The following is a 14,257-nucleotide window of genomic DNA, read 5'->3' as shown; positions in this document are numbered from 1 at the left end:
TGATCTAATAAAGTTGTCCAAGCTCCAGCCAACACATTTGCATTCCAGTTAACAGGAAGAAACAAATTAGAGCATGCCTGCTCTCTTTAAGGACACTTCCTGGAAGATGCTTGTTTCAGCTTATACTCTATTGGCCAGAATCAAAGTCACACAGGAAATTGACCTTCAGGGGAATGTAGGATAGGCCTTATTCCATGTCGCCATGTGCCCCTCTGGAACTGGGACTTATATTACCAAAGGAAAAGAGGAGAATGAATACTGGGGGATGGTTGGTATTCTCTGCTGACATTTTAAGATTATTTATTTATTTATTTGAGAGACAGTGAGCAAAAGAGAGAGCAGAGCAAGAGAGAGCCCGAGTGGGCAGGGGGAGGGGAGAGGCAGAGGGAGAGGGAGAAGCAGACTCCCCGCTGAACAGCCTGGGCTCGAACCCAGGACCCCGGGATCATGACCTGAGCCAAAGGGAGACGCTTAACTGACTGAGCCACCCAGGCACCCCACTCTCTCCTGACATTTTTAACTCAAAGATTTTAAAATTAATAATAGCTGCTCTTTGCTGAGCTATCACCATGTACTAAACACTTGATGAAGTCCTTTATTTGTGTTATCCTGTTCCAGTGCCCATATGCCTATGAGTTAGGGTCAGTGCTGTTGCAATTATATTGAAACTTAGGGAGGTTAAGTCACTTGGCCAGGGTTACACTGTTAGAAAGTGGCAGATCTAGGACCTGAACCCAGCTCTGGTTGACTCCAGAGCTCTTAAGCTGTATACTCTATTTGCAGCCACACAGTGTCCGCACTGGTCTTCATTGCAAGCAAAAGAGGCTGGCTGTGATGGAGGTAAGCAAGAAAGGAGTTCATTAAAATACTGGGTAGTTCACTGGATGATGGCGAGGGTGGAACACAAAGCTCAATGCAAAGAAGCAGGAAAAATGTCCTACTTCCCCTTAGAACTAGTGGTTTTGATGACAAAACTGTGAGTGCCTTCGTCCTGGCCCTTAAAGAGAGAAAGCTGCCTGTCCCTTGCTTCCTGTGCTACCAGTGCTCAATTCCAAGCCCCTGGGGCTCATTCTGATCGGTGTAGCCAGATACCAGGCCTGCACCCCAGCTGCAAGGGATGATGGGAAAGCCAGTGTCTAATAGATCCATACCCTGTGATGGGAAGCTGTCCTGATTCCCACCAAAACTCATAAGGTGGGAATTCTCCAGACTTGGAAAGGGATTTAAATGTTGACGTAATACCGCTTCACCATTCTATTTCCTTATTTCCTTGCTTAGGTTCAAGAATTTGAGCAAGTTGAATTTTAACTGGATTATATTCAAAAGTTTTGAAATGTTTGGCTTTCCCTTTGGCCCTTTCTTATCTCTTTAGAAATTCTGTAGAAAACAGTGGCATAATAATTCCTGGCATCTGTAACAGGGTATCTGATAGGCAGAATAATGGCTCCCCAAAGATGTCCACATCCTAATCCCCCCAGAATCTGGGACTGTGTTATATTACATGGCCAAAGGGAATTGTAGATGTGATTAAGTATCTTGAAGATGGAGAGGGTCCTGAATTATCCAGGTGGGTCCAATGTAATTACAAGGACCCATACAGGGGCAACAGGGGAGCAGTACCATGAGAGAGAGATGTGATGACTAAAAGCAGAGGTTGGAGTAAAAGCAGAGATGGATTGCTGGCTGGGGGCCAAGAGCCAAGGGATGCAGGCAGCAAAGCAAGCTGGAAAAGGCCAGGAACCGAATTCTCCTCTAGAGGCTTCAGAAGCAACGCAGACCTTGCAGACCCCTTGCTTCTAGCCCAGCGAATCCCATTTGGACCTCTGACCTTCACAATGATAAGATAACATATTTGTGTTATTCTTAAGCCACTAAATTGTAGTCATTGGTTAGAGTAACGATACAAAACTAATATAGGGTACAAATTAAGATGCCTATAAGGTCCAAATGTGCCACAAATGAGTGAAGTGGCTGTAGGTAAAACATTTTTATGAAGCATGTGGCCCTTTCAGTCTATCTTTTGTTTTCCCAGTTTTGATAGAGACATGAAAGCAAAAACATTTAATTTTCCTCCCAATTTTTTTTAAAGTAATCTTTACACCCAGCATGGGGCTCAAACTCATGACCTCGAGATCAAGAGTCACATGCTCTACCAGTTGAGCCAGCCAGGTGCCCCAATTTTCCTCCTAATTTTATCTGTAAGAAAAACAATAGTAGAAGCAAGGTGATAAATGGCAACTTACATGCAGCTTTATGGCAGGGAGAGAGTTGAGGGTGATAGGAATTGTGGTGAATTGGAGTGAATAAACTGCTGAATATGGATAAGCTGGAGCCAATTGTTACCTTGTAGAATTTGGATCTGATGTTTCCAGTGTTCCTAATTTAATGCTAATACATTTTTTGTTGTCTTAGGAATGAACAATTGAAACAAAATATATCTTCAGACAGTGGCTTGCCTTCCTCAGCTGTAGAACAATTTCATTTCTCACCTGTTCTTGTCACCACCTTAGGTATGCTTTCCAGTCTCTGGGTGGTTGTTTTTTGTTTTTTTCCCCTCTTTGGTTTTGTAATCTTTTGTGCATGGAGTGGCAGCCACTCTGCTCTTACTCCATTCCCACCTAGACATGCACGACCGCGTCATGAGGATAATTTGAATTTATCTGCTCTCTCTCTCTCTCTCTTTTCAAAGCTTAGACAGGAAGCCTTTGAAAAGTCAGGTTTTCAAAAGAGACACCCTGCCTAGATCATTCTCCACACTTCTTACATTCTTTCTTTGCCAGAGTGATATTTAAGATCTATAAGCAATCAATCAGTAGACAAATATTTATCGAGCGTCTAGGAGGACTAAGACGGCGCAGGACACTGGGAGGACTACAAGAGATAGACGAGAGAGAGGCTCCTGGTGAACATGCTGTTCATAGTGACAGGACGGGGTGTGTTAGGCAGTGGCTGCCTGACCAAATACTTCTTGAGGAGTTGAGATGCAACGTGACTCTCCATGCCAGCAAGATATTTACTCAGAAAGTTGAGCAAATCTGATATTTACATCCCTTCTGCATTCTCTGATTTGTGTTTTCCCTACAGGGTTGGCACGCTGTGAGCAGGACTCTGGGGACCCAGAACATTCTCCAGTTGTGGCAAAATCACCACGTGCACCTGTGCGCTAGTACCAAATTGACAGGTGAGCCCAATCTCTCCATGGTTACAGGTAGTGACCAGGTGCACACAATGTGTTTCTGGTGCCTTAGCTCCCAGTGACAGTGACAGGACTCCAAGCTGATCAAACTGTGCCCAGTGTAAAAGCACTGGACAGTGTCTGTGTTTTGAGTTTCATTATTCTGCCCAATTCCCATGGGCCCTGGATCCGTGCTACACACAGAGTGGACCCAAGGTTATTGTTAGATGAAAATAATTATTATTGGAGTGAAAATGTATGGAGCGCTTACTTTGTGTCGGGCACTATGCCAAGTTCTTTATATTGATTATCTCATTTTATCCTCACAACTACTGACAATAGTTACTAATATGATTCCCCCATTTCACAAACAAGAAAAATGAGGGTCAAGGTCACACTTCTGCTTAATGACAGAGCCAAAATTTGAACCCAGGAGTCCATTCATCTTATATCTGCCACTTGGGTGAAAACTCTAATTTAATCCTATGGCATGAGATTTCAAGGACTATTAGTGTGGTTTTTGAAAACATTGCATGCCTTAATTTGTTCACTCAATACACTCCTGAAAAATTAAATAGAAAAATGAATAAAAACATCCTAAGGGCATGGGACCTGTCTTTGTAACATCTACAGTATTTAGCATGTGCCTTGCACATGGAAGACCTGAAACAAACATTTGTCAGATGAATGGGTGAATAAATGAAACAACTGTAGAAGGTGATTTGAATTTTAAATGTACAAGTGTTTAAAGGGACCTGCAGGGTTACCAAACAGAGTATCTAGGTTGATCCAGTTTATTTAAAGTTACTTATAAAAAGGGTGCCTGGGTGGCTCAGTCAGTTAAATGTCTAACTCTTGATTTTGGCTCAGGTCATGATCTCAGGGTCCTGGGATGGAGCCCCGTAGTCCTCCGCACTCAGCGGGGACTCAGCTAGAGGTTGTCTCCTTCTGCCCCTCCCCCCACTTGCACATGGGCGGGCTCTCTCAAATAAATAAATAAATCTTTAAAAAAAGTTACTTATAAATGGGCATTAATACATAGAAATATACCTGGAGGGATGTTTCAAAAGTGGACTTTTATTTTCTTATACTTTTGTGTATTATTGAGTATTTAAAAATCAAGGATGCCTCTCTCTTGGTCTGGGTGCCACTTAAGGTAGAACCTCATGGAGAAGGACTTGGTGTCGTTGACTTGGGACATGATCCCAGGAAGAGGAGCGAAGGAGAGAGGAGATAGGGTGGGAGAAGCCCGTGTCAGGGTGTATAAAGGCTGCGGGGTGAGGAATGGGAGCTCCTTGCCATGGGACTTGCCCAAAAGCCAGGAGACTGGATGGAACAGTAGTCCCTCAGCTCCTAGTCCTCACTGGCACAAACATCCCTACCTCTGCAGGCTGTTCGTCTGAGGGCCCATCAGTAAAAGCCCCGAGTCTACTGGCCAAAAGAGGAGCCGGGCACTGTCAACAGCAGGTGGGTCTGAACTTCTGGAAGAGCCTGCCACAGTTGTGGCTGAACTCAGAGGTAGGGGCAGGAAATGGGAAACATCTACCATAGTGTGGTTTTTCTAAAATCAAAAAACCAATTTTAGAAATAGACAACAGAAGACATTTTCACAAAGCAAAGAATGGTTCCCTGGTTTGACTTTGCAAGTCCAGACTGTCATAGATGAGGTTATTTTTAGGATCCTGATGTGTTTGGCGTTGCCGGTCAGATTCCTGGGGAACAGAGTACTGTGGGACCCACACCTGTTGGGGAAGCAGGACTGGGCCTAGGGAGAAGCCTGGCTGTGATGTGGCCACAACAAGGCGTTAGCTCATCCCCTGGGGAGCTTTGAAGCTGGGGTGGCTCTGCAGGGTTGTCCTGAGTTGGGGTGAGAGTGCTGGGCTTTGATAAGTACCAGTCACTTTGATAAGTACCCAGTCACCAGGGGAGGGCTTCGAGCCAAGGCCTGCCAACTGCAGTAGTGAGAATCTGGGCAGCACAGCATAGTGCCTATGCATGTGGCTTTTAGCAAACTTGCCTTTGAGCATTGGGACCAATTGATAAAATTGACAAAAATCAAACCCACGGAAAAAAGTAGAACGTAATGCAACCCCAACTCTCTCTCCTTACTGGGGCAGGCCAAACTGAAAATATACAAGGGATAGGACAAAGTTATTTTCTCATATGTCAAGTGGAGACTTTGGGCTACATCGGGAATTACAAACTGGTGGCTCACAGGTCAAATCTGTCTGCAAAGTCTGTTTTATTTGCATGGAGAGTTTTTCAAATCCAGATTTCTGGCTTCGCTTGAAAATTTGGAAGAACTGGCCCATTGGGCCCACATTGTTTCAGGGCAAGTACCAGCTAGGGTGGAGTAGCAGGGGCCCCCTTTGAAACCCCTGTCCCCTCCAGCCTGCTTCACTCATTCACGCTACTGCCTGAGCCCTGTAACCATCTGTGAGGTTCCACCTAGATCTGATGAGCTGTGAGTCTGTGTGAATAGTCTTGCATACTGCTGAAATACGTATTTGCCTTCCTTTTTTTTAAAGATTTTATTTATTTATTTGATACAGAGGGAGAGAGCACAAGCAAGGGGAGCATCAGGCAGAGGGAGAGGGGGAAGTAGACTCCCCACTGAGCAGGGAGCCCGATGTGGGGCTCGATCCCAGGACCCTGAGGTCGTGACCTGAGCTGAAGGCAGATGCTTAAACTGACTGAACCACCCAGGCGCCCCTGTATATTTGACTTTCTAACAACATAATGATAGCTAAAAACCTTTGGCTTCCTAGTTAAAGTTGCATATCCTCCTGGATATTCTCTTTGGGCAAGCCAGACCACTTCTTTGTAGGGTAGCTTTTAGGCTTTGCCTGTGAGGATCTCAGTGACCCTGATCTTGACTATGAGCTAGAAGCAAAATTGACTTTTACTTTCTTATACTTTTGGTGGCTGTGGTAGAGGCTATGTGGGATTTTCTAGCCACTAGAATACTATTTAAGCCTTAGTAATTTCCATACCTGCTTGAATCTCAGAATTACTTGGACTATTTATAAAAATACAAATGCTCAGTTTCTTCTAGGCCCTTCTGATTCAGTAGGTCTCAGCCCAGTAGGTGGGGCCCAAGAATCTTTAGGTTTTTTATTTTTTAAATTAAAAAAATTAAATTTAAGTATAGTTGACACACAATGTTACATTAGTTTCAGGTGTACAACATAGTGATTTGACTTCTCTGAATGTCATGCTATGCCGTGTAGCTCCTATCTCTCACTATACGATGTTATTACAATGTTATTACGATGTTATTACAATGTCATTGACTATATTCCCTACACTGTGCCTTTTATTCCTGTGACTTATTCATTCCATAAGCAGAAGCCTATATCTTCTTCCCCCATTTTGCCCATCCCCCCACCACCCTTCTGTCTGTCAACCATCAGTTTGTTTTCTATATTTATAGATTCTGATTCTGCTTTCGTCTATTCATCCATTTTGTTTTTTAGATTTCACATATAAGTGAAATCGTATGGTATTTGTCTTTCTCAGTCTGACTTATTTCATTTAGCATAATACTCTCTAGGTCCACCCATGCTATTGGAAATGGCAAGATCTCACCTTTTTTATGGCTGCCTAGTATGCCGTTGTGTATATATATTACATTTTTCTTATCCACTTGTCTATCGAAAGACACTTCAGTTGCTTCCATATCTTTGCTATTGTAAATAATGCTGTAATAAACTTAGGGGTGTATCTATCTTTTCAAATCAGTGTTTATGTTTTCTCTGGGTAAATATCCAGTAGTAGAATTACTGGATCGTATGGTAGTTTTATTCTTAACTTTTTGAGGAATCTTCATGCTGGTTTCCACAGTGGCTGCACCAATTTACATTCCTACCAGTAGTGCACCAGAGTTCCTTTTTCTCCACATCGTGGCCAGCGCTTGTTTCTTGTCTTTTTGATTCCAGCCATTCTGACAAGTGTTAGATGATACCTCATGTGGTTTTGATTTTCATTTCTGTGATGATTAGAGATGTTGAGCCTCTTTCCATGTGTCTGTTGGCCATCTATATGTCTTCTTTACCCACTTCAATAGGATTGTTTAGGGGTTTTGGTGTTGAGAGTTATAGGTTCTTTTTATATTTTGGATATCAACTCCTTATCAAATACATCACTCGCAAATATCTTCTCTCATTCAGTATGTTGCCTTTTCATTTTGTTGATGGTTTTCTTTACTGTACAAAGGATTTTTATTTTGATGTGGTCCTAATAGTTTATTTTTGCTGTTGCTTCCCTTGCCTTAGGAGACATATCTAGAAGAATGTTGCTATGGCCGATGTCAGAGAAACTGCTGCCTGTGGTCTATGATTTTAAGACTTTTAATTGGTTTCTCAATCTTGGTGTGATCTTGGTGTGCAATCAGATGTAGGAACCATACTGTCTCCTATTTGCTCTTTGTACTTAGTGCTTCTGAGCTCCCAGTGTGGAGGGATCCTTGCTTATTTATCTTTTTATCTGTCCCCATCCGTTAGTACTACCACCCAGCACAGTGTCCTGTAAGTCCTACGCACTCAACGAGTGTCTAATGACTGAATGATTGATTGAATGAATGAATGAACATTCCCCAAAAGCTTTCTTCTTTAAGAGTTGAAAAGCACAGACCTCCAACACCACATGTTCAAGATCATTTGACTCAGAGAATTTATTTTATAAATATGGTGTCAAATAAACCAGAGAAGGGAAGAGTCCTAGCTTTATCTTGGGAGTTTTTTTGCCTTGGGGATGTTAAGAAATAAATGATTCCTTCTAAAAAGAACTTATGCTTTTCATCAAAAGATAGATTATTCACCCACCCAGCATGGTGCATGTGAGTTATTTGTACAATATTTCAAAAACAGCAAATTGACTCAATAGAAAAGGAAACTTTCTAAATTATGCTGAAATTTTGCCTTGAAATATAAACCGTGAAAGAATAAGACCAGGAGCTTCTTTCATACTGGGAGATAGATGCAGTGATACAAATTTAATTTATTGTGTTATGGTTTATTTATCAGGTGCTCTGCTTCCAAAAAGTTCAAAAAAACCTGTGTCTGCAGAGAGAAGGCATGGCAAGCCTCCCACTTGGTTTGGATCTTGAAGGGGGACAATCTAGAAAATTTTGGCTCCCAGAAAATCTTAGAGCTTGTTTGGCTATTTACATAGTCTGTGCTTCCCAGAGGCCTTTTGCCTTTTTTCTAATTTCGAATTTCTGGGGTTGAGTTCCTTCCAGAGGAGGGCTCAGGATTCAGGAAGGCTGCAGATGGGTGAGGTGGAGAATCTAATTGGCCTGGACTTGATTGACTGTGGTCTACAAGGCTCAAACCAGCAGCCTTGGGCAAGTTTGGCACTCTATCCAGAATGCTGGGGATTAGGAATAATTTTTTTTCTCAAGTTCTCGGGAGTCTCTGTTAGGTGAATGTTATATGAGTTTTGGGGCACCACTAATGATTTCTAGCTTAAACTCGATTCAGATTAAGTTTATGATATCTGTGCTTTGTATCACTGGCACCTGCACTTTGTTTTTCATTTTTTTCTTCTTAAAAAAAAAACAACAAACACATGAGAAGGTTATAATGTAATGAACTATTCAAATTACCATTTTCCAGACCAAGAAGGTAATGGTGCCAAAAGTCAACCATTGGCGGGTTTCACTGTCAGCTGAAAGTCCAAAGGCCATGGTATGAAAGGTGTGTGGGAATGTCAGTGTTTAAACATACACACTTCACAAAAGATACATTTGCTGACAGGGACTCTAGATTGGTCAGGATTGGCCTCGTTTTTGGCTGGGAGGTTTGGAATTATGCCCCCCCCCCCCCCTGCCCTAGCCATCTTCTGCCCTGATTCCTGTGTGTGTTAAGTAATAGCATTGTGACTACTACTGCTACATCTCCCATGACTATCATTGCACACCTGGTTGTTGTCTTGCTGGCCCAGGCCATTCCATCAAGAGGACTCAAGCAAGCCTGAGATTTGTCTTGGGCAAAGACTCCAGAACTATGATGAGATTTGGACAAAGCCTTGAGAGATTTGATCAGATATTCATTTAATACTTCTGAGGTCAATGGCCCTACTGGACAAGGATATTCAAAGAGGGCAAGATTCCAGCCAATCCAAATGGCTGTACAAATAGCAAAGACTTAAAAATCTGAAGAACCAGGGAGGAGCATAAGAGGGTAATACCAGAATGTTATTTGCAGACTTCCTGAGAATTGGGCATGGGTTACTTCAGTCTCAAGCTCTCAAAAGGGTGGGAACTCTCCATTTTGAGGGCAGTGATAACAGAACTCTTAATAGGGCTCAACGTGTCCCATGAGGGTTGTGGACAAGAATCCAGTTGGTGGCTTGGCCAGAGAGCTCTCTAGTCATTAAGAAACCTTACCCTGCTAAGGAGGTGTCTCCAAAATTGTTAAGGAAGAGACCCCAAAACAGTCTTAGATGACAAATGATTTCTCTAGTGGGTATGCACCTTCTGAACACTGAAAACATTCAGAATTAATGATAGAACTGTTTAAGAGAATCAAACTCATACTATATTTTGTAAAGAATCTGGGACATTTTATATTTAAGCACTATTAAGGTGATCAAGTAGTGAGTTTTCAGCCTGAAAGTAGCAGAAATATATGTCAGTAGAGGAAAACTGACACCATGATGCTCAAGGTTTTCAGCTCCCACCAAAGGCTTATCACTGTCACCACTGTCTTGGTGATCACAGAGAGATACTTACTGAAGATACACTTGTGAAAGAAGCTAATCAGCTCTTACCTCTCTCCTTGATATCTAGCAGTCCATTTAGTTGGTGAAAAAATTTTTTTTACAGGAAGGATGATATCATTTATACTAACTTACCTTAAGCAAGTTCACTGTCCAGGTAACATTATGAAGAAATCAGGCAGAGATACACTATAGCACACGTTAAAGGTCTTTCCAATTGGTTTTTATTCAGCAAAGACATTTCTCTGACCATTGAAGTCAGCCTAGAACACATACCGTCCTCTCTGCAAATTGACAAATCACATTAAAACATATTAATGATGTTTTGATGTGTATCAAACAGAAGTTTGCCAAAGGAACTCCAAAAAGTAAGATAATCTCTTGGGCTTCAGGAGATGTCCACAAGTTTCTGTCATTCTACTCTGTATCCTAGAAAGTTGCTGCATGGTATAAAATTGAGATGTAATAACAAAATGAGTTAAAACACTTTTCATTTGGATTTTTGGACATTTTATAATTCAGAGTAAGAATTATCAATCTTTTCAGTTTTTGATGGACTAAGCATTGTACATATGTCAGCCAGAGAGAAGACACTAATCAAGCTGACTGTTATCTTTCATTTAGGTAGCCAATCACATCTACTGGTCATAGAAACGTCCTAGGCACCTTGGGAAATTAGGAAAGGAAAATGGCGGTCTTATCCTCAGGTGTAAGTGAATAGAGTTGTCCTCTGGGCTTCTTTTAAAGACTTGGCCGGTCTTGGGCTCCCGGATTGTAAATTATTGGGAAGGAGGACTTTATCTGCCATCTCCACCAGCATTTATCCTGTGCTCTGTAGAACACTGCTTCCCCCAGGGGAGCCCAGCTATCCATTTTTTCTTCATTGTGGGGTAGGAGTAGATGTTTCTCCCCATTTTGCTTATAGCAAAAGTAAAGCTAAGTGAATTGTGAAGGTCTCTTCAGATACATTTATCTGACTCAGAAATCTTAAGATTTTGCTGCAAGTAACAGAAGGAAAAGGGTTACAGGCGACAGTTGCAAGGTTTGTTCAATATTAAGTTCTCTGTTGTTATAAGCTGTGCTTCCCAAAAGAGTGTTGACAGTGTGCAGAGTGATGTCTCTGTGCCATTATGAAAAAAGGGAAACATTACAGAAATCAGTGAGCCTGCACCGTCTCTCTCGAGATAAAAGAAAAACCCCTCAATTTTCAAAGTGAGTTTTTGAAAGTCATGTATGTACTATCTTGAAAGCTGTAGTAAATGAAAAACAAAAAACAAAAACAATCCCCTCAGACAATAGACATATTTGGTGGAATTCTTAAGAGGGATGCGGTAATTTTATAACTGAGAAAACAAACATAAATATTTAAGGAATGATAAGCTCTCCCAGTGGAAATCTCTTCCCCTTCCCAATGCGGTATGCAATTGCCTGCAGGCGTTTCTAGTCAAAGATGCCACCTGCATCTCTCTCCCGGTGAATATTCAGGAAGGCTCTCAGTACTTCTGCTGATTTGTGTCTGTGTGATTAAGATTTATTGGAAAACTGTGCAATATCAGGATCAATAACTGGGCACTTTGGAACAGTAGCAGACATGCAGCAATTCCTCTGGTGGGATGGATGTGCAACTTGAAGAGAACACCCAACCCTCTGTCAATTAGGTTTTAGGTTCATGGCCTGAGAAAACAATGAAATCAGTCAGGTATTTAGCAAGGGGGAGTATGATACAATAAAATCTCTCATAATGAATTTAGCTCAATTCACTTGGAAAGCAAAGGATAGAGGCCAAGAGAGAATGGTTGTAGAGTTCAGATTGCTCCAAGATATTATAATAAATGGGCTTATTGACTGTGTCTCACAATAGCTTTCTAGAATGTTTCCATCTAATTGTACCATAACCAAGGTCTTAAATAATAATTGGGAGCAGGATTTGGATGACAAATGAAAAAAAAAAAGCCTGCATATATATTTACATTAATATTTCAGGACATATTTTTGGTTCTTTATTTCTTATTTCTGGCTTGTTTTCTGAGAAAACCTACATATATCTTTAACTGGAAAAAAGGGTTTTCATTGTTTTCATTCCTTTGCACTTGAATCTGCTCTGCCTTTGAGACACTTATGGGATGGAAGAAAAATCCTTTATACAGGACTCATAGACTAGACATTGCTCCCCTCTTCCCCAGAGGCTCTCTCATACCCTGGTCCAACCACCTCCCACCACCCTACTTGCACTTGTCTTGGCACGTTGATCTTGGTCCTGAAGTGTTGCTATGACCTGACCCATGGAGTAGCGTCCTTTTCCTAGAGTGCTGTTAAAGGAGAATTGGGGTAATGCTGGAAGGGCCTCCACGGAGTCCAGCTTCCTGTAAAAGCTCTGTCCAGGAGCCCTGTTGTTTTTTGGTGTTTCCAGTTGCTGTGTGAAGCACGAAGGAAGCTTTGAGTTCACAGAGTCTTGAGGTATGTTTACTTATAGAAGTACTCTCGGCACAGTTTCCAGGCCAGAGGCTCAAGATTACCATTTTGGTGCCATGAACAGACACAGTCAGTAAATAACCACCTGTGCTTCCAGGCAGATCCAAAGAGAATTTGGGAAGGTGCTGTCTGGGGGATTGGCAATGGTGGTAACCATGTAGATTGGGCTGGTGCACATTCTCTTTAGCCCAAAAGGCTGAACAGAAACTGGTAAGACTTCTTTTCCTTTATAAAAGGGAATATTAAGACTAGACGTGGGCCAGAGAATTGCAAACAGCATTCAGGGAATTGCAGTGCTGAAAACAGGCCAAGTTCCCCATTATTGAACATATGGAGGCGGCAGCACACAAGGTATTGATGTAGCTGACTTGTCTTCTGTGTCAGCCTATCTTAATCTTGAAAAGTTCTGTTTGGGGGCTAATGAAACTGGGCTAAACTTCAGTAATAGGTCTCCAAGTTCTTGCCCCAGTGGTGTTCTTGAGCCAACTTGCACTTACCTAGGGAGAGCCACTTTTGTACATATCTTCCCAACTGTGTGTTCAGTGATATCATGTTGGTAGCTGGAAATGGGCCTTGAAGGGAGTATTTACACCATGATAGCTGTCAAAATCTACAAATCCAACTTTTTACCTGCATACCATTGTCTTGAGCTCTTCCATTTTGAATGCTTGGTCTAGTTTGGACTGAGGAATTCTTTTTTCCTTGTGCAGATCTGCCTTTTGCCTCACAATCCTTGCTTTCACCTCCACTCTAGTGCCATTCCTTTTTTTTTTTTTTAAAAAAAGATTTTATTTATTTATTTGAGAGAGAGAATGAGATAGAGCATGACAGAGGGGAGGGTCAGAGGGAGAAGCAGACTCCCTGCTGAGCAGGGAACCCGATGTGGGACTCCATCCCGGGACTCCAGGATCATGACCTGGGCAGAAGGCAGTCGCCCAACCAACTGAGCCACCCAGGCGCCCCATCTAGTGCCATTCCTATCTTGCTTGCCTCTGCTTAAAGCTCTCTCTCCCCTCTTGATTCTTCCAGCACTTTCCATCCGCAACACTCTGGACATTTGCACTCCTTACCTTGCTTGGGTTTGTTGTTGTTGCTGTTTGACTGTTTCTCCTGTACCTCCAACTAGAATGTGAGGGTGCGGAGAGTGGGTACTATTTAGGAGCATCAGCAATGACGGTAACAATGACAGACGGGGGCTTGAACAGAGAGGAAAGAGACTTGAAGGGCATATTAAGATAATTTAAAGTCCCGGAGTAATACTCATTCAATATAAATGACATGAGGGAGAGGACTCTGTGGGTCTCATTCTAAAGATATTCAAATGTTCTCATAAGGTGCCTCCCTTAGGAGGCTTGCTTAGTGTTTTTTTTAAATCATCACTGTCGGTTCCCGGTCAGAACTGCTCAAGAAGTAGTCTTCTCTCTGGCTAGTAGAGGAAATTGGACAAGGAGTAAATGTGGGCAAGAAACTATCACTACTGATTTGCTGCACATCCCAGGAGATCTTTCGGGAGAGTTTTGGAATGGAAAGGAGGAGGGAGTAATAGACTCTAACAGCTTCTGCTGTTTACCTGCCACAGGTCTGTTCACAGGAGGTTTTCCCTTAGCTTTCTCCTACATCACTCTCCCTCCACCCCCACTTTTTACGGGCATTTGGGGGGGCTTTTCTCCCATGTCCAAAGAGTCCCAGCTGGGCTCTAACTCTCTGTCTTATGTTTTTAGCATCCATGGTCTTGTATGAGTAGAAGTCCCTTCTCCTGAAGGGATCCCAGATAAAGGTGACCTGTCAGGGAGGATCCCCCAGTTGGTTTATAGAAGCAACTTCAAAGTGGCCCCAGGGAGTTGAGCCCCCAGTGGAGGAGGTTCAGGCAACTACCAGGTGAGCACCATC

The 14,257-nt window shown here is 42.4% G+C and overlaps 1 long non-coding RNA gene across 1 annotated transcript; it reads left to right on the top strand.

Annotated features, from left to right (window-relative positions):
* Positions 1-2,445: 2,445 nt before the first annotated feature.
* LOC112822489 (uncharacterized) lies at positions 2,446-4,640 on the top strand. The gene is made up of 3 exons (XR_003207725.2): positions 2,446-2,510; positions 3,085-3,181; positions 4,566-4,640. It is a non-coding gene; the product is annotated as an uncharacterized lncRNA (long non-coding RNA).
* Positions 4,641-14,257: the final 9,617 nt, after the last annotated feature.

This window comes from Callorhinus ursinus, unplaced genomic scaffold, assembly GCF_003265705.2.
Source record: "Callorhinus ursinus isolate GAN/ISIS: 27379988/994484 unplaced genomic scaffold, GSC_fseal_2.0 scaffold8, whole genome shotgun sequence".
Lineage (NCBI taxonomy): Eukaryota > Metazoa > Chordata > Mammalia > Carnivora > Otariidae > Callorhinus > Callorhinus ursinus.
This window is presented reverse-complemented; position numbering and strand designations above follow the sequence as displayed.